The sequence below is a fragment of the Sturnus vulgaris genome, chromosome 4, assembly GCF_052056855.1.
Source record: "Sturnus vulgaris isolate bStuVul1 chromosome 4, bStuVul1.hap1, whole genome shotgun sequence".
Classification (NCBI taxonomy): domain Eukaryota; kingdom Metazoa; phylum Chordata; class Aves; order Passeriformes; family Sturnidae; genus Sturnus; species Sturnus vulgaris.
Window position 1 is genome coordinate 71,797,038 of NC_142246.1, and position 24,091 is coordinate 71,821,128.

A 24,091-nucleotide genomic window follows, 5' to 3' on the forward strand; every position below is an offset into this window, starting at 1 on the left:
TGCTACAACAAAATAAAGCTCCTTGATGGGAGTAATCCATAGCTGGAGCCATTGATAGAGCTGTTGAGTTCCATCCAGAGCAATGGGAATGGGAGAAGCTTCTCCACTTGTCCACAGGCAAGAATGCACTGTTTGGATGGCAGAACACACCTGCCAGAGAGGCAAATGCTTTGCTCTGTAATCCTCAGCATGGTTATTTGGGGCTCATTGTGGACTAAAATGGCTTTTCTCTCTAAAACGTGGTTCAGATGAGGGCCAGAAGAGCAGCTACTTCAGGGAAGTGTCTCTTGTTCACACTGTTTTAGAGCTTGGGGCTTTGCTGCTGTTCCAGGGGCATGACAGCAAACCATTTAAGATTATGTGGCAGGTCGTGTTTGAAATCCTCCAAGGCAAATAAGCAGTTGGCATTTGTCACTTTATGGGTTTTGTCTCAGGGATTCAGCCTTTGCAAGTGCTGGAGAACAAACCCCATTTTCACAGGGACATCCGTGTGAATGCTTGAATTTACATCTGTCAGCTTAGCGAGCTCCAGTTCCTAATTTTGCAAGATAATATAGAAACATAAATGGAAACATTGTCTTGGAGAAGATTTCCAGTTCTCCAGCCTCTTCCTGTGAAATAATGTGTTGTATATGCAGTACACTACCTTGTATCTTAAGTTCAATGAAGCCTGCACAGAACTTTTCTAACCTAGTGTTATTCCCATAAGCCTCTCTATAAGTCTTGTTTTATAAGCACAGTTACTGGACAGGGATTTAGCTGAGTTCTTATCAAAATATTAAATGAGTGATGAAATCAACAAATATTTTTTACTCAGCTTTCTTCTTCTGTTTGATTAGTGGCAGCTGCCATGCTAATAAATACATGGTGACACAGCAGACAGCAAATACCACCACACCTTCCAGCTGCATTTTAATTTCCTTACAAGAGTGTCCCATTTTAGCAGCAGAATTTTTATCTTCATTACAAAGAAAAAATTATTAAGTGTATTTTTAAAGTCTCATCTACATATTCTGGAGGAAAGCAGAATCAAAGAAAAAGTGTTTAGGAATTACTGAAGCATCTGATTAATTGCAGGCCTTTTTCTTCCTTAGTTGCACATTAATCTTGAATTGCTGCTTCAGTCTTTCTGATGACTGAAAGCTTCCCATTATTCAGGGGACTTTTCCAGCTGTCTGTGTTGGTAGCAGCAAATGACACTCATAGGTCTTTGCTAAGAAGCTGCCTAAATCTGAAAGCAAACAGCACAGCAGCATCAGGACAGAGCCAGAACATCCTTTGGGGCTGCCTCATCCATCACTTGCCTGTGAGAGGAATACAATATTTCCCCAAACTTGTCTCCAGAAAAAGGAATTTGTGTGTGAAGTCTCAGTGGGAGGAGTTTTGCTGTGACTCCCAGCACTGACAGAGCTGACCTGTGCAGTTAGTGCTGCTGTACCCTGTTGTAAACAGAACGGGGATGTGGCTTTGGGGACTTGGCATGGCAGAACGTTAGCACATCAGTGGTACCTTCAGCCACCCGAAGATGATATCTGTGCCATGGAAAAGGCTCACCTGCTTCTTGCATGGGCACATTCTTGGGGTGTCTGTGCTGGGACACAGGACCAAGAGGGCATTGCAGGCACGTGCAGGGAAAAGGGCATTTCATCGTGTGAACATGTGGAATTATAATTAGCAGAGTTTAGCAGGTGATTACCTTTTATTGCTTTCATTATGGTGCCCAGCACCAATACATACTGTTATTGTGTTTGTGGGCTCCTGATTGTGCAGACAATATGCACTGAAATAAAGGGAAAGATCAAGGCTTCAAATGAAGGCTCTTTACACTAGTTAACGTCTGACCCATGTTTACCTAGCTCAATTAAATTAAAAGCAGTGTATCTGTGATCTTTTTGTTCCATACGTAGTAAATTATTGAAAAACAGTGGTAAATGTAATTTCTGATCTTTTTACTAGCAGCAGAAATTCATTATTTAGACTTGCTTCCAGTGAAATCAACTGAAATTTAGTTTCTGCTGTCACTGAGAACAGGATTGAAAGAATCCATATTGATGTGGAAAATGAAGGCAGCCACGTTTTTGAATGTGATTGAACATGTGTAATAAAGCATGGTACTCTCATTCATCCTAATAGGCATGATTAAAAAAATAGTTTTCCTACAAGCCTACAAGTAATACAAATGAATTAAAGTAATTTCATTTCAAAATATTTTAAAAGTCACAATGATAACTTAAAAATAACTGCTGTGCCAAATTTTAATAAGATAATGACAGCTTCATTAGCTTTAAAAATGTGCATAATTTACAGGAATGTTGTATTAGCACTGAGGTGACATTTCCTATTTTATTCAGATTAAAATTGTGTAAATAGGCCATTTGAAATGCTCCCATTGTATATTAAAATTAACTATCAGGGAATTAATTCTTCAGCTTCTCAGGAGAGTTATCCTTATTCACACAAGAAGTCCCATTGATTAATGACATTTTTCAAGCATAATCAGATGACATTGGGACAAGTATAAGAATTACTCATGTGAAAAATACCAACTCCATCCTTCTTTGTTAAAGTATTTGCTGATAATGGTTCTTTTCAAGCAATTTGCTATTCCACTGTTCAGTGCTGTACAGCAGACATTGGGAAATTCCAACCACCTACTACTGGTTTGCTTGAGGAGTTGTGCATTTTAGCTTTAGTCTCTTGACAAATAATGCTTGTTTTTATGAGCAAAGTCTTTCATGGACTCCAGAAGCAATCCACAGGTATCAAAGAGGCTCTGGAACACAGACTGGAAGGAATGGTTTAACTGGTGCATTGCAGCTAATTTCAAACAACTTGTATTCCTTGATCAACAGTGGATAAACTAATTGATGACTTAAATATGGATACAGATCCCTAGTCTTTATTGTATATTTTATTCCATATTTCAAATGTTTTCTACTTTTTCTAACCATGCTCTCATGCAGCTGTTTCTCTTTGAACTGCTCTTCCTCACACACAGTATCCTGCTTGCATCATTGTTTCTGTGCCTCATTAAAACACACATAGTGTTTGAAATGAAAACTCTACTGAGCATTTAAAAATCATCATCTGGTAGTCTATTGAACAGGATTCCTTGGGATTTATGAGAAGCACTTGATAAAATATGTCAGCTACTCATCCTGTAATTTATAAACAGATAATCCTCATCAACAAGAGAGAGGGAAATGCTTCCTAAAGCAATTTTGTTGCTTTTGTAATAGATCAGATTTGTGCAATATGGTACATAATTCAAGAGAATATTCGAACACTAAAGCTATAGATCCTCTTAAATGACTCTTTCCTCTCCATAAGTCTGGGCTGAAGACTACTATCTGTCTCATATCCTTCTCTAATGATATCTGGCATATATTAAAATATTTTTTAAAGTTTTTTGCTAAAGACTAGTTTGCTGCTCTAATCCTATTTGCTCAGCCTTCGTAGTTAATCATGAGAAAAAAGTTTTGCTTTTATTATTTGTTTTTTTGACAGAAAGACTTATTTCTTAGAAAAAGTCAAGTATTAGAAGCTGCTACTACCTCTGTTAATTCATTGCAACTTTGTCGATATTCAGAGTCTTGGTGTGAAGTGTTTGAAAGGTGCCAGTACTTTTCCAGCAGCCTGGGAAGACTCTCAGATTCCAAGGTGGTGGTACATTCCTTTAAAGCACAATTTTCAGAATTATCCCTTCAAGCAGGAAGAGAGAAGGGGTTGTAATAGAATGAAAATGGCATTGGGGCTTTGTGTGAAGAAATATCAAAGTCAAAACACAGAGCCTTGTAAGCAGGCCAAAATTTATCTTTAAAAGGTGATTTTTTTAAAAAAACAGGATGAAATATCTCTGATGGGAGTTGAAATCACGTTTGTCACCTAAATTAATCTGCCCCTGTGTCCTGTAAATCATTTCATGCCGCAAATAATTGATCAGCAAGAGAAATTTGGGCTGTGATTTAAAGGGAATTTATTCTTAATTAAGTTGGCTTACTTTGGATTTTCATCTTTAGGGAGAATAGGCTGCTAAGCATTCCTAATATCCCCCACTTAGTTTAATATTTGGAAAACCCTTCATAAGAGATTAAGGAACTCTTACATGAAGGAGATGGGAATGAAGTACCTGAATGTAAGACTAAGAACCAGAACTCTTGGCAGTGTACAGGGGTCTGGTGTCATCTACCAGGTGAGCTTCCAATCATCCTAAGGACAGAGTTTCCAATTATCCTATGAAGTGAGGCAGAACAGCAAATTCAGAATCCTGTGTTTGCAAGGGAAGCAGGCAGTTCATCCAGAAATCTTTACATGATGATCTTTCCTCCAGCTCCCATCAGCCGTTTCCAGTAAGAATAATGCAGTCCCCTCTTCGTGACTAATTGCAGCATCTTAAGGAAACTCCTTCCTGAATATTTCTAGAGCTGTCTATATTGTTTCAAAAGTGCTGCTTCCTTCTCTCCTGTGCTAATTGTTATTTATTCTGTCCTGCTCCTGGGTAATTTTCTGGCAGATGGATGTTTTCACTGTGCTTTAATACAGTGTGGAGCATTAGTTCTGAATGTCATTTTCCATTTTATTTTTATGTTGCCTTAAGAGGTCTTTTTAAAAAAAACTCAGTCTCTGTTTCTACCACTGGAACACACTGTACAATCAATTGCCTTTGTATCTGTGTGTTGATGAGATTAGTGGGATGCTCTTCCTTCCCCAGTATATTTGAAACCCTGTTGCTACCTGATGACTTGATGTATTTGAGAATATTCCTTGATTAATTGCATGAAGTGCCCTCAGAAGTCAGGAAATGAAGCACTGTGGTCAGAACTCACGATTTTATTGCAATGGTTGTGAAGTCATGTAGTTAGATGAGTTTCTGCTGGTGGGTTTTTAGCCCTTGCAGCTACAGAAAAAAGCCAGGAAATGTGATCCTGAAGACTGACGGGAACAGCAAGCATCAGGAAGACTCAAAATACACACCCCCCCCCCCGTGATTTTAAGACATTCTTGCCATTTCTTAGGGTCTACCTTGCAGTTTGTCAATCTGAGGGTAGGCAGCCTTGCTGAAGATATAAAAAGAGAAAAGTATGGGGAAAATAAAAAGAGAGAAAGTAGAGAAGAGCCTGCCCTTGAAAAGAAGAGAGTGAGCTGTGTTATCTTTTTGTGTTGCTCTTCTGGCAAGGTATTTGTCCTCTTGACTGACAACGTTCTTGCATTTCCCTTGGAGTGTGTCTGTTCATTAGTGTCTCCAGACAGAGGTAGTTTAGCTTTTAATTAAAATACAATTTGCAGGTTTTTTAGTGTGTTAATGAGACAGCAAAAATGAATTCGGTGAAAGAGGAAAAGATATCTAGGCCTTACAGCAGTGAAAGTTAGAGCCTCATTAGTAGCTAATTATGCAACACAGTATATAAATAGAGCTGTTATGGCATTAAAAACAGCCTCAGTGCATTACCTAATGACATAAAATGTTTACAGTCTGTTCTGAGTATGGTATAATGTCTTCCTGAAGTAATTAATGGCATATTTAACAGTGACACAACTAGAATCACAATTGCTTTGCAGGTACAAGTTGAGGGCAAGGGAATGCATTAAAGTCTTTGAGGAGCAGATTATTTGTCTGCTAATAAATAATGAGAGTTTCAGAAGATGCAAGAGGAACACATGATTTATGCAGGAGGTGGGATAATGTCTATTTCTGACAAGGACAGAGTACACTGGCTTTATTTCAGGTTCTCCAAAACTGAGCAGTGAGATGCCAGAGGTCCAAACTGACACTTCCAGAAGGGGAATAAGAAGAAGGTGGACAGTATTTTGAAAATCCTTCTTTTTTGATATAAAAATGGCAGTCAAGACTGATAATGCACACAAGATGAAACAAAAAAGTTTTTATTTCACTATGCAGGCTGATGTAGTTAGACACACTCTGAATAGTACCTTAATAGCAAGTTAAATTATGTTTTTAATAAACTAAAGCACACATATGATTTTTTGCTCTGCCCAATAAGAACTGCATATGCAGCTTACCAACTAATTCTGCCAAGAACAGGGGCCACATCCTGGCCCAGCACACCAGAGGTGAGCTGAGGAGATGTTCATGCAAATAAGAAAGGCCTGTAAAATCATCTGTGCATTAGTCATGATGATTCCAATTACTGTTCTATTGACCAGCAGCCACAAAGCCACAGAATCAATTATTCCTTTAAAAATACAAAAGGCTATTTCCTGCTTCAATTTGTTCAGCAGTCAAAAAGTTTAGCATTTTTTTCCTGGGAAATTATTTTGATATGATGACCAAGTTAGAGACTGATTAATGTTTAGCTGGGGGTAGGTGAGTTGAAATGACTTTTCTGTCAATTCAATGCTTTATCTTGTAGTTGTGATGCTCAGTGAAGTAACACAGAGCCATGGAAAACATCATTATTGCATGTGTTAATGATATAATCCAGTGGGAGAGGAATTAATGACCTGCAAGTTTGTGTTAGCTGCAGATAGGAAAACAAGCTACTTACTAATTGTGGTGGGATTAGCTGAGTTCATTAATGAAAAGAACTTTTTATTCATAAACAGATCCAGGTAGGCCAGTTCTGAAAGCCTGAGACATCAGTTCCACCTATAATGGGTACAGTTAAAAAACATCAGTGCCACCACTGCTGAGAGCCCACCAAATTGTCTGCTTCTGAATTGACAGGGACAGCTCTGTGTGTGCATGAATTATTTCCCTGATCACTGAGTCTCAATTGTTTAATTACCGTGGTCAGTGTGAATTTCTCACATTTGCTGTGCTAAAAGACTTTGGTTTCTGTGTGGGTATTCTTTGATACAAATCTCTAAGCCTTGTCCAAGGAGAGATCCACCAGGAACATTTTTCTGGATTTTCAAATAGTTTCTGTTTTGCATTTTTAATCAGGAGTGCAAGCAGGGGACTTAGAAACTTTCCAGATTAAAAAATATTTCTTAGAGTGCTGCAGATGGTTTCTTTATTGTTAGAACCCTGGGATCATATTTGGACCTGTATGAACATGATTTAAAAGATGCTGTTAGAAAACAATCTATTAAATTAGGGGAATAGCAAGTGCAGAAGAATTAAAGACATGAGTAAGGGCTTTGTCTGGTTTTTAGGTAACTAGCTGGCTGTGCAGCAGAACATACAGCAAAGAAGAAATGAAGTGTCCTGTTTTGTGGGAAAGCAGATGAGGGATGGAATATTTAATGTTCTTAAAATAGAATATAAACTGTGTGCCCAGTGGAATTTTTCAACAAGGAATAGAGAATGCTGTATGGATACAAGTCAAGTGGAAATAAAGGAACTAAGAGTAGTTAGAAGGGGCCCAGGGGTCCCTCTGTTACTAAGATATCCATAATCCATATCAAAATCTGTAGGCAGAACCTCTTCTTGGATAATGAAATACAGCTTCAAAGCCAACCAACACAAGCCCTCACGTTGGATCTCGTCAGAGGGACATGTGAAAACAGATGTTCTGTGGCTAAATTAATCCTTAGAATGTTAATTACTTCATTTTCTTTCTATTTTTTTTTCCTCTTGTGCTTTAGTTGTTCTCTTTACCTTACAAGTTTTCACTCCTGGATTCGCTGTTTTCACAGAGTACTTCTTTTACTTGCACACAGAACCAGATTTTAATAGAGGCCAGGAATATGAAGCTTTACATAAGCTATGACATAAAAATTAAGTAGAAGAAAGTGATGGCATAAGTTCTTTTCTTTTATATGTTTTCCCTACCAGCCCAGAGAAGTATCCTTGCAATTCCTAATCATGCAGGGGGGGAAGGGATGCTTTATGATTAGATTTCCTAAATCCTGCCATAATTGACACAATCTGAGAATTCCTCTGAAACCATTAGATTTGCATTACCAAATATGTACAGTTAAACTACTTTACAGCTATTTAAATGTGAGGCTTCAGAAACCCTTTAATATCAGTTCCTGGCAAGGTTTTGGTATTTTTCTGCTTTCATTATAAAAGAAATAATCGGTGTAATATTGTGGTTATTAATGTAAATTGCTTCATGTATTAAATCAATGATGGAATCATCCAGTGGAAATAAGGCCTGGTAGATGAATCTTGATTAAAACATTTATGGATCAGAATGGCTTGAGAGACTGTAATGCAGTGGGACAAACCTCGTCTTTATTTTTATAACGATTTTTAATTGAAAATCCTACCTAAATTGTAATTCAGAAACTTACTTTTAAAATTTATTAAATCCTATATTTGTTAAGAAAAATATGCTTCTTTTACATGGCAGTGGAAAGTACTGAATTAATTCTAGATTAACCTTTAGTGAAGATGGAGAAATGAGGATTCTGGGAGGCTGGTATGCAGTTTAGCTTAGTGTGTTGCTCAGAAGTTCCTGATGAAGGAACCAAACTGGATATTCCTGCTGAAACAGGTCCAGGAATGATCTTTCTTCAGCATGGGAGGTGGGAGCAGAGCACTGGCCAAAAGCAGGCCAGTGTCCATTCCCTCTGTCTAGGAAATAAACACAAAATGGAGTTAACCCAGCTGAGTGCAGTCCTCCATGCTTGCCATTTCAGAAGAGAGGGAATAAAAATCGCTCTCATATGCAGAGTTCAGGAAAAAGAGGCTGGAATTTCCTTCCCAGCCCAGCAAATAATTAGTACTTGGTCACACAAGCATTGACATGGCCTGCAACTGTGTGTAACCCACTGAGGCACTAGCTGGTGTTTTCCTTCCTTAAATGTCTGCTTCTTTTGCAAGTGTTGCTAAGTGTTGCTGGTAATTGCCTGAAGACACAAAACACTGTGGCAAGTAAACAATCCTTTAAATTTGCATTCTTTCTTGTAGTTCACCTAATCCTCTCTCAGTTGGTTCTTCCTGTGCCCATCTCTTGCAGGTCTGCTCTAATCAATTTATTCTCCATCTCTGTTATCTTTTCTGCTTTGACAACTATGTGCCCACAGCCTGATGTAGCATAAGAGAAGTAGAAAAAAGCTCAGGCAGACATGGAAAATCAAATTGTGTTCCCAACATATGGACAGAAGTGAACTCAGTTCTCATCATGAGCAGCCACAATGAATAACTTGTGTTTTGTTGCTGATACAAACAAACATGTCCTTGGCTCATGACCAGAGCTCTGGGCGAGTGTTCCTTACCCTTTGATGACTGAATTGGTTTGGATGCCTTCTTGTACCTGTCTGAAAGGTTTATGCTGCTTTTCCCTTTGGTTATAAATTAATTTGCTGTAACTGCCATTATATGAAATCTATTGGTGTCATTTCTAGGTGGGCTTTTAGAGCTCCCATTTGTATCTTCTCCCTACCCCCTTTTTCCCCCTTGTTCTGTTGTTAAATCTGTGAAAATATTTCTCTCTCTGCGGTGACTCAGGGACACCAGCAGAGCTGTGACAGTTCCATATCTCACCTGCTTTGGCAGTGGTTTCTGCAGAGATCCAAGTGAGTCCCTTGGGACAGACGAGCATTTTTTACACCCTTTGACAGGAATGCAGAGCTGAATTGCTCCTCTGAGGTGAAGGTTATCACAGAGAAGTCAGACGTGTCACAGCTTCCTGCACGAAGTGGAAGGTGATCTGTAGCACCAGTGTAAATGCAGTCCATTTCCTGCACTTTCTGGCTAGAATTTAGCTAGGACTGTCAGCATCCTCTTCATCTCCACTGTGCCTGAGGGAATTGCACAAAACAGAGTGCAGTGGGAGATGAATACAGAAACGAGTGCCTGTGCCATCATCAAGTTCCATGTGAGTAGATCCCATTAACTCAATGAAGCTACAGTGCTTTTCCTTCATCTGTAACAAATGTAAAATGCCAGGAAACTTGCTTTTCAACAGTGGTAAAATAATTTCAGCTGCTTTTTGTTCTTTTTGAGAATGAAGAATTCTTAATGGCATTAGTTAAACATGGTGCCAAAGGGGAGCTTGCAATTAATTGAGGACTGTCAGGTGAGGTGATGAGATCTGGCTGGATATGGCAGAAACACAGGTGGAACTATGTACAGATTTGGAGGATAAGGCAGAATTGAAAGTGGAAGGGCAAGAAGAAAGCAAATCAGAGGTCATCTACTTTCAGTAACAAAGATACCCAACTAGAAGCAAATCTAAATGTAAAGAAAAGAAAATATATCTAAGTCCATTCCTAAAGTTTTCAGAGCTTCTTCATTTTGTAAATATCCATTGTGCTTCCCAGGCCGATGGTTTGCATTCATAGGTAACTTACTCTGAGTGTACATATATTCATTTTATCCAAGTAAAGAGGAAAAAATAGATTTTCCTGCTCAGTTCAGAACAATATGAGGCCTTTTAAATCGTGCCCAGCCATAAAGCACATCTGCTGCAGTGTTCCCTGCAAAGCTGTAGAGAATGGACTGGAGAAATACTCTGTCAGTTCAACGTGGCTGTTGGAAGAGGTTGCTAAAGCAGACAACAATGTAGCCACTGGGATCAATTTTTACCATGATATTCAATAAGTCATTAACAAGATTAATGAACTCTAATAAAAAATGCAGGCTCCCATGCCACATTTTACTCAGCTCACTGTAGCTTAAAATTGCATGTCATGATTTTATTAGACATATTACTTAATTTTTCTCAAACTGGCCATTTTATTTAGGCTAAAACATATTAAACAGATTTTTTTTCCCCCATGGAGAAATAGGATTTCTTTTTTAAAAAATGACTTTGTAGAATAAAGTACCTTCATAACATAAATAGGTATGTAATCAATAGGCTCAAGTCTGCTTTGCTGCAGCAGCACGAGGCTTAGATGAGCTCTGTGAGTGGGACAGTGCAGAATTGCACTGCCTTGCACAAGTGCCAGGAGTATGAGCAGTGTCACATCCCAGCCATACATCACCTAGGGAAGATGATTTCTTTTGGTGACTTATATGCTGGGGGAGCCCTGCTAAAGCTCTGTTCAGTGCTCCTGCTGAAGAGCACGGGGTGACTGTCACAGGATAGCCACAGAAACAGCTGGGAGATTTCTAAATTACTGAATGGGAAGTGACTGAAGAGAAGTCAAACCCAGAACACCACAAACAAGGTATTCTTTGCCAGTGATCCAGAGTGAGAGAGGCTTAATAACCATGTTCTTGCATCTGACCTTATTACTTCTCATCTAATCCATTTTTGTGAGTCTTTTGTCTGGTCTAAATAATTCCAGCTTTGTGCAGCATCTGAGAAGCTCCCTGTCCTTCATGTCCTACTGCTTAGTGCTCTTCCACAGAAAATTTCTCCTCGGGATTTATTGTAGCCCTACTCCTTCCACATACCTTGTAGTCTGCTCTCTCTGAAGACTATCATTCTTCTAAAAAAAAACCCCAAGGGAATTTAAAAAGTCCAGGTAGGAGTAAGAAAAGTTTCGTAGATATAGTGGATATAGTCCTTCAAAATGTAGTTTCCAATCAGTCAATGTGCTGGGGGCTTGTGATGCATCCTTTTGTGCTGCACTGGGATTCTTCTGAGCAAACTTGATGGAGAGAAAGTGGCCCGTGTCAAAACAGAGTGCAAGTTGTGCTTAAAAACTATCTCAAATCTTTTATACAGCTGTGCTCTGCAGACCAGATTCTAGATAAGGTACTTCTGTGATTTAAAAGTTAATTTAAAGGACATAGAGGGTGTTGCAACATGCAGGAGCAATACTTGTTTTTGATTCATAGAAGTCCTAGTTCCTGGATTGATTGGTTTAATAACCTTTCTTAATAAAGTAAACTGAATGCATCTTATTCCTCTGGGCTTGTGGGGTAGAGAGGAGGAAGTTTCAGTCTCTTTATAACTTGTTAGCTTTGACTTCACAAAGCATATTAGGGTTTTATGCTCTGCAATTACTGCTTTATGCACACACCTCTTGCTTGAAAAGACACCTCTGTTATATTTGAACATGCATATATTTACAGGACATTAGTAAGCTTTCATATTTAGCTCTCAAGCTGGATATTTATTTGAATGATCCATTTGGAACTGTTGTTTTGCACTTCCAGTGTTTTGTCTAAGGGATCTGTGGTCCTGAGGTGGAACTTCAGGAAAGCAATCTTACCTTCTTAGGAGAAGATGATTAATAGCACACTTCATTAAGTTCCCCAGTTATGAGTTTGTATCTTAGTAAAATCTCACCCCCCAAAAAATAATTTTCAACATGTATTTGGATTCTTCATCCTATTCCATTCAACTGTTTTGCCTTCTGAGAGGAAAGATAGGCCTGCTGCAATGATTGAAATATTCTGATAAGCCATCTGGGAAGCTGATGTCTTGTTCTAATTTGCTCTGTTCTTCTCAGAAAATATCTAGAAAAGCTTTTCTTTTATGGATTCTGGGAAGGGCTTTAAGAGGTGATAAATGTAGGCAGTGACCTTCAAATTAGAACTGGCTTGGGATCTTAAACCTCATTCATTTTCAGCAGAGCATATGCTTCCAAATGTGATGAGAAAAATCCAAATGAGAAAATCTCCTGTCTGCTTGGAGTCTGGACATGACAGAGACGTGTATTTCATCTTACTGAGAAACTCCAAACCAAGTCACTCATTTAGGACCCTAAAAGGCATTAGATAGCATTTATTAAATGTAAAGGGATGATTGTTTCTCAATTTCTGGAGTTCATACTTGTACACTTCTTGTGTATCAGAGGATCAAGGGAGACAAAAGGAAATCCTATGAAACTTGTAAATGATTATATTCCTTTATCACTTTTCTTTGCAGGGTTCTATTAAATTCTATTAAATTCTCTAATTACAAGATTCAGGAAAATTTACTTGATGTTGTACTGAGAAGCAATGAAGGTAATATGTAGACAAGGTAACACAGTTTTGGTTGATCCCATGTATTTAGGAAGAAAATTGTTCTCCAATGGTGCTAAGGTTTGGGAAGAGAAATCATTAAGACCCTTCTGTCATTTAGAGAAAGAGAATTTAGGTTTAACTTTCTTGCTATCCTCAGGAAAGCCTTTGGAGATTTCAGATACAAGCTAAAATGTGAGAAATCCAGATGCAGAAAGAAAGAAAGAAGTAAACAGAAAGTGGCAAAGCAAAATGAAAACTCAGGTTGAAAATCCTATGTATTGTTGTTCTTTTTAATTTCCACTTTGCAAAAAGCTGAGTGCACAGGGGCATATGGGAACAGCCTTGGAAGGATGCCTGTTTCCTTGTAAATTATTTACCAAAAAGGTCAGCTCCAGACATGACATCTGTTTTCACCACGATCCCTAGTTCACCACATGATTTTTTATGCTGCTGAAATTTTCGGGGAAAAAAAAAAAAAAAGAGATTAATTAGCTGTTTCACTGGACTTCCAAAAATATTCTGAAATACTGTTGCCACTATGGGCACATAGCATTGTTCTGGATGAGATTCAGGAAGAAGCTTGGGAAGAGATACCATGAGGGGAGAAAGGAGCTGTCTGAAAGGAGAACCATTATGGGACACCATGTATACAGTCACTAAGTTGGAGAATAAATCCTTCAGGAAGAGAGGGATACAAAGTGATTTTATAGCCTGAAAATGTGTTAGTTAATATTTATCACGTGCATCCATCTTTCTCTGTTTTTTGGCTGTGCACTGGGTGTTGGCTGGTCTTGTATCAAGTCCAAATAATAATATTAAACGAAGTGATTAATGTGTGAGACAATTGGAAGGTTATTTCCAGCTTTTATAGTGCTGCTTTTTGTGCAGTCCACAGGCACAGTATATGAGGTACTTGGCTAACAACACAGAGAGATGTTTTATTGATCTCCTCCTGTTCCACTTCACTAAATATGCCTATTTTCAGGCACAGCACCAGGATAATCAAGTCAGCATCTACTGCAGCTCTTTGGACAAGCTGGGACTGGTGAAATCAATGAAATTGAAGAAGGGGGGGAAGAACCCACTTCTAAGGTAATAATGGGGTTAAAGGGATTAAAAGCTAATTGGAGGCCTAAAAATAAGAGCTGTCATTTTAAATGGCAAATGTGAATTTTACTCTGAAATTAAAACACAGATTTTGATGAGAGTTGTATGTTCTAAGCCACATATATATATATTCTGCAAGGTGCTCATCAAACCAACAAATTTTATGCAATGCAGAAATGAAGAGAGAATTATTGAGTAGAGTGGTGAGAAATAAAGGGCTGTTGTCTGTAAACATTTTCAACACTTCTATCTACTGGAAAAATTATTTCTATATAAAAATGTCACTTTTTGGTAAATATTGAAAAAACATTAATGCCTGAGCTGGCTGGAAACACAAGAAACTGTGATTAATATCTGATTAATTATTAAATAACAACTTTAGTAATATATTTTCCCTGTAGACATAGTCATAGTTGGTATAACACATATTAAGATAATTCAGAAAAGCATGTCTATGTACAAGAATATACATATTCTCCAAATGGATTCAATTAAACCCATATCAGCAGTCAGTGCCTCCAAAATTAGGAAATAGCTGATATTAGCAGTTCGAGGGCATGCTTAATTTATCCCCACTTGGATTTTGGCAATATTAATTTATTCTGTCGAAAATATCATAAGTGTACAGTAATTTTACAGTAGCTTGGAATGCACAAAAGGGAACAAAACTAATTAAGTGAGCAAAAGAATGAAACAAAAGGCAACAAGGAATGCTTTCCTCAGAAAGTGGCCTCGTTCTGGTTTCTCATGATGAACTCTTAGATCTTGTATTTATGTTTTTCTTAACAACCTTGTGAAAAGGCAAAGGGAATATTAATTAAATTATTAATTCAATCCAGAGTTCATACTGTATTGTGAAGCACTAAGATAACACTGTGAAGAGAAATGCATTAAATGGGACTCAATAAAATGAACAATAGTGAAATGAAATGCATTATAATCCATGATTTCCCTTATTATCATCACATCATGGAAACCACTTATGTAAATGTGCCTCATGTATCTGATTAGTTGACAACAGAACAGTCCCTGGGAAGCATTTTTACCCCCTTTTTACAGCAGGTGTGCCAAAGACATGGAGATACAAAGTTATCAGCCTTTTTTGGATTATGGAGGAGGAATTTCTTCAATAGTGTGCATGTTTTGATAAGAATAAGCCAAATTTACTCTAAAACTTCTGTTCTGATAAAGCCTCTCTTAGAATAATGCATGATATTCAGCACCCAATACTTCCAAGATGAAAAATTCCACTCCTGCAAATGAGATAAAAATATAAACTTAAGATCTTATCCATGTTAATTAGGAGTAGAACTTGGACATAGATGGTCTATTCAGACCACAGATTTACTTTCATGACTGCCAGAACACTTATATTTAAGGAAAAACAGGACAAAACTATCCTTGTTTGTTGAGGCTGATTTGCTTTGCTTTTTCTTTTTTTTTTTGTTTGTTTTTTTGGTTTTTTGTTTGGGTTTTTTTGTGGTATTTTTTCCTTTCTTTTTTTTTTTTCAAAAGGTTCTGGTGCTCTGTGCTGGTTCCTAGTGACCCATTCTTCATCCCTGGATACAAGATGCTTGTGACCATGTTCATGTGCTGTCTCCACCTTTTGTATTTTTAGGTTTGAGGATCACAAGTTGATAGCAGCCTCTGTCAGGAACACTGCAAATCCCTTTGCTTTCATGTAACTCTAGTCCATTCTGGAAAAAGTGCTAGAGAGAGAACATTTGTCAGGCACTTAGACCATCAGGCTACCTACCTTAACTGCATTTTTTATCAACTACACAGTTCATAGGTTGTAATGGTTGCCAGACAGGTGCAGATTTTTTTGAGATATGTGTAATCTGCATTTTTTTAATATGTTGTGTAAATACTCCATTTGCTATTTAGTTAATAATGCTAAAAAGGGTGCTTAAATAAAGGTGCTGGTTTAGTATAATTAGCACAGCTGTTCATGGCTCTGGTTTAGATACCAATAGTGTTTATTTCATGCCAAACATAAGACAAAATGGAGCTGGGATTAGCTTGGGAATTCCAACCAAAGGAACTGCCCCAACAGCAGTTTCTTGTCAGAAGTGAAGCAGAAAGGAGGAATTTAAATAAACAAAGCAGGCCATTGCAGCATCCAAAGATGCTTCTTACTTCTTAGGAACAACAGGCCTTCATATACCTATATATATTTTTTTTCCTTTTTTTTGGTCTGGGAAAAGCAGACTTAGTTTGTGATTGGAACCCCTAGCTTGAGTTTTGAAGCTTAACAGATTAGACTTGTCTGTCTGTAATACCCTGCAGATAAAAGGCATCTTTCAGCCAGCCCAGTCTCCAATAATTAGTACCTAAGCTTCATAAATATCTCATTTTATCACTGCTTCTGTCACTATCCATATATTAAGTCATAAGCTACTCTGGGTGTAGGCCATAAATGAACTGATAATATTAACTGAATGTGGTCTAAATCAGGGCCCTATAAAGCTCATCAGTGAGCAGGAATCAATATGAAGGAAATAGTAAAATTTCAAGTATTTTTTGCTCTGATAAATAAATCAATTGCTCTGGGCTCTTCTGGGAGGAAGCACAGCACTGGAGTAGAAAGTTGGATATCTGCTTTGTACCTTACTCTGCTGTAAAATAGTCACAACATCAGGAACTTATATTTGACTGAAGCTTTATCTATAAGCACAGCCCTCGTGGTTTTATATCCTTACATCTCATTTCAGTTATGTCCATCATTTACAGGCATATAAATATACCTTGGAGATACATCCTACCTATAATAAAGAAATGGAAATCTCTATAGTTCATAGTTTAGGGATTAGAACAGCTCTATTTTTAAATCCATATTTCTCTCTCACACTTGTCCAGGTACCTGGAATTCTTCACCATTCCAATCCATGTAACAGGGCATTTTGTCTTGGAGGAGAGAGCCAATTCTTTGTATTGTGGGAAAGCTCCCAAATGAGCACACCCTCGTGCCTCCAAGGCCAATGTGATCAGGATTCTCTGACCCCTGGGCTCAGACACACTCCTGGTACCAGGTATAATGATGCCACCTTTTGTTGCCACCATTGCTGTGGGTTTCCCCCTCTGTTACACATCACAGTGTGCACCTTGCTGCATGTAGCTCTGTTGAACACATTGAGCTTGTAGTACTGCTACACCCCTCCAACAATGCACTAGGGTTTAAAAACAGGGTGTGATTGAGGATACAGCAGCTCTGGAACCTTTCCTTTGGGCACTGGGAAAAGTAAAAAACTTATTTGCCATTGCTGTTAAAGTAACAGCAGAAAGAACCTGCATTTTGTCAGGGATTATTTTCTTTCTCCATCTGTTCTTCCCTTTTCCACATACCTGTTTTGTATTTTTTTTTCATTTTGAATTAAAGTTCTGATTGTTATGGAGTTTTCTGAAAGGCTTTGGAGAAAAAGTGTTGATTAAAGTTAAGGAGACTTTGGAAAATAGAAGTGAGTTTTCAGTCAGTGTTTAAAAAATGCAGAAGGAAAAAAATTCAATAAAACAATCCCAAAATACATTGTTTTAAGAGCAATTTTGATTTCTTTAAGAAAATTCTTCAGACTTAGTGATTTCTTTTGAAAACCAAAGGAAAATCAGATTTTCTGTTTAGAATAATTATATAAAAGATGGCTGAATATACATTCAAATCACTGTTGCATATTACTTTTAAGACATGAAGACTTTTAAAGTTCATTTATTGAAATAGCCTGTCCTTTTTTCTCAGGACCTGACCTACACTTAATTACAGTCAAAGGTGGAACTCCAGCAGTTGATAAAATATGCTAATCCACTAACTTCAGTTAAAATGAGAATTGGAAAGAAGAGTTCAGACAAAAAAAAAAGAGCAAATTTCAGCTAAGAAGAAATGTTGGAACTTGGTGGTTCAGAAATGCCTGCATACCAGCACATCATTATTGCTGGCAACATTGGCACAACTTAGAGGTATGAACCCCTCTTAAAATGCATATTCCCTTAACAGTGGATTCTGAAAGCCTGTCAGAAAAATCAACCCTTTTAGCAGCATTTAAATCTGTACTCAGCCTTCAGTGTTGCTGAAATCTCTGTGGGACTTAAACGTATCCTTAAATGCTGCCCTTAGGAGATATTTTCCTGAGGAATTAATTTTCTGAAACATGGCCTCTAAATGCATGGAAAACCAGCAAAGTGTCTTTGTCTTCCCATTTCCTGAACTTCAGATCAATTATAAAAACACTGATTTTTAAAAGTTCTTCCAAAGGAGCTCTTTTCTTGTCAGCATGTGTCACTCTGTCAGTCACATTTCAAGCCACGGATTTGAAAACCGACCTGCAGAAGCAGGTACCTTTGTCAGAAATTGAACTTGACAGTTTCTCTGTGGGACTTTCAATTAAGATTTTTTTTTTTAAGGGGGAAAAAAAAGAAGAGAACACTGAAAGTGTCAGTCCAAACACAGTGAGAAAATGCTGGTATATAGGAGGTCTACATATACTGCCTTCTTCTTCAGACTTTAAGATGATCAGGAACATAAAATGCCAAGTTTTGGACAAAAAGAACTTTTAAGAACTTGTTTCAGGGACATAAAAAAAGCTGTTTCTGCTCTTTGAAGGGTTGGGCGGCTCTGAGGCCTGGTGGGCGTCGCTGAGGGCTCAGGGCAGTAGGCAGAGAGGTGGCTCCGGGACACTGCTTATAATGTCGTGTATTCTACTTAAAGTTTGGTAATCTCCATGCAGGAAATTTTAAAAACCCCACCATATTTTAATGCTAATTTGCTGAAAGTTGGATTCTGAAGCGGTGGAAGCTGGTGTGGCTGGAAAGAGCCGAACCCTCGGGCCGGGTCAGAACCGCCCGAGCCGAGGAAGAGCCGAACGCTCGAGCCGGGTCGGAGCCGAACCCTGGGCCGGGAAGAGCCGAACCCTCGGGCGGGGTCGGAGGCGCCTCAGGCTGGAGGCCAAAAGCGGCTCCCGGTGTCCGTGTGGGAATGGGATCCACAGGCGGGAGCTGCCGTCCCTGGCAGCTCTGCTCCCTGGAAACCCTCGTTCCTGTGGATTGGGGAATGCCAGGATTCTGTGAAATCCCTGGCTCCGGTTTAAATGGGAAGTGAGCCCGTCCCGCCCTCCCTCGGGATCGCCGCCATCAGCGCGGCCTCGTCTGCTGCGGTCAGTGTTACAGGCGCGGCTCCAGAGCGGAAATTTCCAAATGAAGTGTGGAGAAAAAACACGGATAATTGAGTTTAGAGCTCGAAAAGTGGTAAAACTGCCCTTGAAGAAGTCATTAAATGTGAATTGACTCCATGGTGCCCACCCGAATCATCAGCAGGCATTGAACACGCGCAGCGTGTGCGTGAGGGGGAAGGCAGGAGCCCCGGCCAAGGACTCATCCTGAAATCCCAATGACTTTGTCGTTTTGTTATTTTATTTTGTTTGTATTTGTCACTGAAACGTGACTGGAAAACTGATAAAAATGCTTTAGATAGACACAAGGGGTGAAGGTACCAAGGATCAGTAATAGCCACACAGACTCCCTTTGGATGTGTCCCACACCAGCATTCCTCATCCACTGTCTCTTCTTCTGCTGGAGCTGTGCCTGTGGCAGCATGGCCGGGTATGTGCTCCATTTTTAAAGTTATTTTATTTTTATAGCTGTTAATTATGGATGGGCAACTACTGAGAAAGGAAGCAATTGTAAAAATGCACAAACTTCAAAAGTTTGTTGGAATTTTTCTGATCTGTAATAATTCGGATGCTTTTGTGTGATCTATATGATGACTATTTTGCAGTAGGAAAAAAAGCTTTTATGGAAGTGTTCCTTTATTATAAATATCTCACGTTTGGTATGGGAGAGTTTGAGGGGGGCTGAAGCTGGTATTAACTTGTAGCCATCAGGTCTTCTCAGCAAAGGTTCCTCTAAGGTTTTTTCTAATTCATAAAATGTGAACTTCCAGTAGCTAGAAAATGTCTCAGGCTTTAATTGCCAAATTGTCTCCCAGCCCTAAATCTCCAACAAACAGCCAGTGTAAACTACAATTTAAACAAGCCTGAGAAATAACATTCCCCTTTCAAAAATATCAAGAACTGATTCCAGAACTGATGTTAATCTGTAAACCAGCTGTTTCCATACAATATTTATATTTTGAGAAGGGAAGAATTTAAATTAATCTTTATCGTGTAAATTCTTGCTCAGCCCTTACTATGTCACTGTTTTGCAAACACTGGTCCCTGCTGAGAGCCAGTGGTTGTGAGCCACCATCTCTCCTGGCAAGGCTGAGAATCACAGGCTGGAAAAATAGGTCATTCACTTATCAAAAGGATTGGTATTTAGGTGTTGTTCTGAGAACATGACAAGAAGGTAGAAAAAAGGAGAGATCATTTTTCCCTAAAGAAATTATACTCAGAGTGAAATCTTACCCTTTGGGATTTAATGTTATATATAATGTTATATAGAGGGACCAGCTAATAGCTGGCAAAAAGGTGAACACAGGTAAGGAGTTGTATTTAAAATTAACTGGAAACCTGTCAAAGAATCCAAGTATCAAGGAGGACTTCGAAAAGGAGGAAGGCACCTCATTCGTGACTGCACATCTTAGGTAAGAAAGCCACTGTGTTCGTGTCCTCATGAACATCTTTGTGGGCTTTTTAATACAGTTGAAAGGAAAATAGCCAACAAAAATATTAATTTGTATTTTCTTTTGCTGCTGCATTTCCTGACTTTGTTTTACGTGTCTTTATAAAAAAGATATTTAGAGGTATTCAACGAAGTGATGCTTTTGTTTGTCTGTGGAACTCTAAAAATTGTGAAGTAGCAGAGCTGAGATTTCTGAGTTACAGAATTCCAGTTTCACTTGTTGACACAGAGAACTTTGTGGCATTTTCTTAAAATGAAAGAGAAGGGAAAACTGGGGACGTAGTTCTGGATCTTGCTAACAGAGCCTGGGACACGGGCGGGTTTAGCAGAGTCTGCAGGGGCTGGAACCGGGAGCCCCCGGTGTGCTGGGCTCTGGCACCGCTGGCACTGCTGGGCTGGCAGGGAGAGAAAGGGAAAAGGATGAGGGGAGGGAGGAGCTCCTCATGGCTCCTGAGGTGTTCCCGGCCCCTGGAGGAGCTGGGAAGGTGTTTCTGGAGCTGAGGGAGGACGCGATCCCAGCCGTGCTTTTCCATCCTGACTGACTCCAGGCCTTGCGCCGGGTGAGGGTCCCTGGAAAGCTCCCGGGGCTGCTCTGGAACGAAGCTGATCCCAAGCTGTTCCTCAGTTCCTCCCGCTGAGCCGGCGTGTCCGGGGGCAGCAGGAGGGAGCTCCAGGAGCCTCTCCCACTGTCGCTCCAAGCGCGTTTGTCACCTGGCACTGGCAGTGCTGTCACTGCAGCTCCGAGGCCGGAGAGGGAATGAGGTGAGGGAGGAGCGGCTGGCGAGGTCTGGAGTTCTCCACACGCCCCGATGTTCGCTGTGCCCCTCTCTGGGATGTGAGGCTGGGAGAGCACAGCCCCGCTGCTGCCAGGCTGAATTCCATTTGGGGTTCCTACCTTGTGTTAAAGGTTTCCTGCTGCCCCACGCCCTCAGCTCTTCCCACCCCTTCCCTGGAGTCACAGCTCTCAGCTCTGTCCGTGTAGCTGCGTTTGGAGCCCTCCACGGGCCGGCGGTGCCGAGCTGTGTTAGACAAACCCCCGTCATTAGAGGTGTTCCAGGTGTTGGGATGATTTAGACAGAGCTGGCTTGGAAGTTACAGCGCCATTATGTGACAGCTCTCAGTCCACATCCTTTTTGTCTTTGTTTTTGGGGCAACCTCTCCCCTCCTGAGTGAGACGGGAGCTGTGGAAGGGGAGGTGGCATTGAACGTGGGAAGGAAATAAGTGCTCCTGTCACATGGGAGACTTTCATACAGGCTGAGAGATAAATAAAGAACAAAACCTAATTAAGTAGGTGCAGGCACTTGGAAGCATATCAGCATTTTCATGTTTACTTAGACTCATGCCTAATTAGTTTAGTTGCTGTAAACTTCTCTCGAGGGAATAAATTACTGAAAAACATCCCTTCTCAAATATTGTATTTAGTGACGAAAACCAGCAGATCTTAAAAGAACTGCAGTAATCCAGGGAAAAAATGGCATGTTCCCATGTAAAAGATCATGCCATTTTTTTCCAACAGGAAAGTTGTTTTATAATGGGAGAAAGGGAGCAGAACTGTCGTGTAAGCTTCTGTGCTTTGGTGGGTATAAGAACTGTTCCTTGGCCTGACAGCAGTGGCAGGACAAAGGAAAAGGAAACTTTTCCTGGGAAACTTTTCCTCTTTTACTTCTGTGTATTGCATTCTGTGGCTGTGTCCGAGTTACATGAACAGATGTTTTTTATAAAGCTAAACAAACAAAACTGAGAGTACTTGAACACCCGGGGTGGGGAGCAGACGGGTGGTCATCTGTTGGAGCCTTCAGTTGCATTTTCCCTATAATTAGCTGTTTAATTGCTTGTCCAGAGCTGTTGCTGTTGCTAATCTATTTACACGTGTAATTAATTATAGTTTGAAAATAATCAAACAACCTTTTTAGGTTGTTTGTCCTTTATTTTCATTTCTGGAATGTCAAACTATCATGCTGGTGAGCTATTGCTATTTTCCTTTATGGACTACATTATGACTCCATTCTGCATGTGTCCATGGAAGGACATGTGATAGCTAATGATTTCTTAGGTTAAATAAGGAAATAATTAATATCAATTGCAGCAACGTTCAGCATGGTAGCCATGGCAGGAAAACCTCAGGAGTACCTCCAGGGCTCATGCTAGCTACCCTAATTTTTATTCTGTTTTTTAAATTAAGAAATTGGACCCCACTGATGGGGCACATGATGTTTCAGCTTTCTGAAAGTTGAATTTGGAGAGGGAAACAAGGCTTGCTAGTTTTGTGAAACACTTGTCGAACTGGTGGGAGTCAGTAAAATTTTCTTACTTGCCGTGAGAGAACTCTGCTCTGCTGGGGGGCCCAGAGGAGAGCTTTGCAAAGGTGCCTTTGTGCGGTGCCCTGGTGGTGTTCACTGCCTCGGTAACACTGAGCCCATGGGGCAGGGCAGTTGTGTGTTCCTGATCCCCAGGAGCACACCCCTGTGTTCCTGGAGCCAGGGCTGCTCAGGGCTGTGTCTGAGCTGTTGTTTGTTCTCTTCTCAGGTTGTCTTCTCTCATCCATGTTTAAAGCTGTTTGTGCTTTCATTTGTGCTCAGCTCCAGGATCCCTGTGGACCTGCCCTTTCCCCCTTGCTAGCCATGCCACAACGTGGAGATCACGCTCTGCTCATTCCTCCCGCTTTTCCTCCTATTTCCTCCCTTGTCGGGGATCTGTGGAGCCGCCACAAATCCCACCTTTGGTTCTCTTTGTCTAGGATATGTCATCCTGCAGCCAGCACTTTTAACTCCTGTGTGACAGGATAGAGAGAGGGGCGAGCTGCTGCTCTGCTAATCGTGCTGCACAGTAAAACCACAGGCACATAAAAGAGAAAAGCATCACTCACCATTTTTGCAAGTCTGTACCTTGAAAAGAACCACAGTTCTGTTTTGGACACCTCTTCAAATGTTGATCAGGTTTTTCAGGAATGTACTGAACTTTGGGGAGAACTTAAAAGGTTTACAGATTCTGTTTGGTTTTTTTAAGTGCTAAGTCACGTTCAGTCTGTGCTACAGTCACTGGTGAGTCAAACTGAACAGCAGAGACTGAGGAGGGAACACCATCATAATTAAGAAATAGCTCCTGAAAATTGGGATTAAGGAAAAAAATTAAGAAGCAAAACCAGCAAGAGTAACTCTTTAAAATATGATAGCTGTATCAAAATATTCTGACCCATTAGTTAATTATTACAGCCCCACTTTGAGAAGGACAGGAATAAATTACAAGGGAAATGACTCCTGTAACTTGTACATCTTATATTTGTGTCTAATATTAACAATAATGAAATAAGGAAGTCTGCTCTTCAGAAAACTTGAAAATAAAATTTGAAAAGTGAAGCTGCATGTCAGCAGACAAAAAAAAAAAAAAAGAGAGAGAGAAAAAAGAAAGATGAGTTCAGGCTGTAAGATCTAAGATCACCGGTGATGACCAGAATTAGATTGTTTGGGAAGAGCTACAGAAATTCTGCAGTAGGCAATTAGGGATTCACCTTTGAGGAGGATGAATTTCTTTCAAACCCTCATTACCTAGAAACTCCAGGTCTGTAGTAGGAGATTTTATATTCTTTCTCAAGCTGTTCAGTGATGGTTAAGAGT

General features: G+C 39.7%; 1 long non-coding RNA gene across 1 annotated transcript in view; it reads left to right on the top strand.

The window, feature by feature from the left end:
* LOC148224094 (uncharacterized) overlaps positions 1 to 20,609 on the top strand; it is a 129,223-nt gene extending 108,614 nt beyond the window's left edge. Inside the window, exons 11-14 of the long non-coding RNA XR_015803468.1 lie at positions 13,746 to 13,852; positions 16,727 to 16,899; positions 17,601 to 17,818; positions 18,263 to 20,609. This is a non-coding gene — a long non-coding RNA (uncharacterized LOC148224094). The remainder of the gene's footprint in view (positions 1 to 13,745; positions 13,853 to 16,726; positions 16,900 to 17,600; positions 17,819 to 18,262) is intronic.
* The last annotated feature ends 3,482 nt before the right edge of the window (positions 20,610 to 24,091 follow it).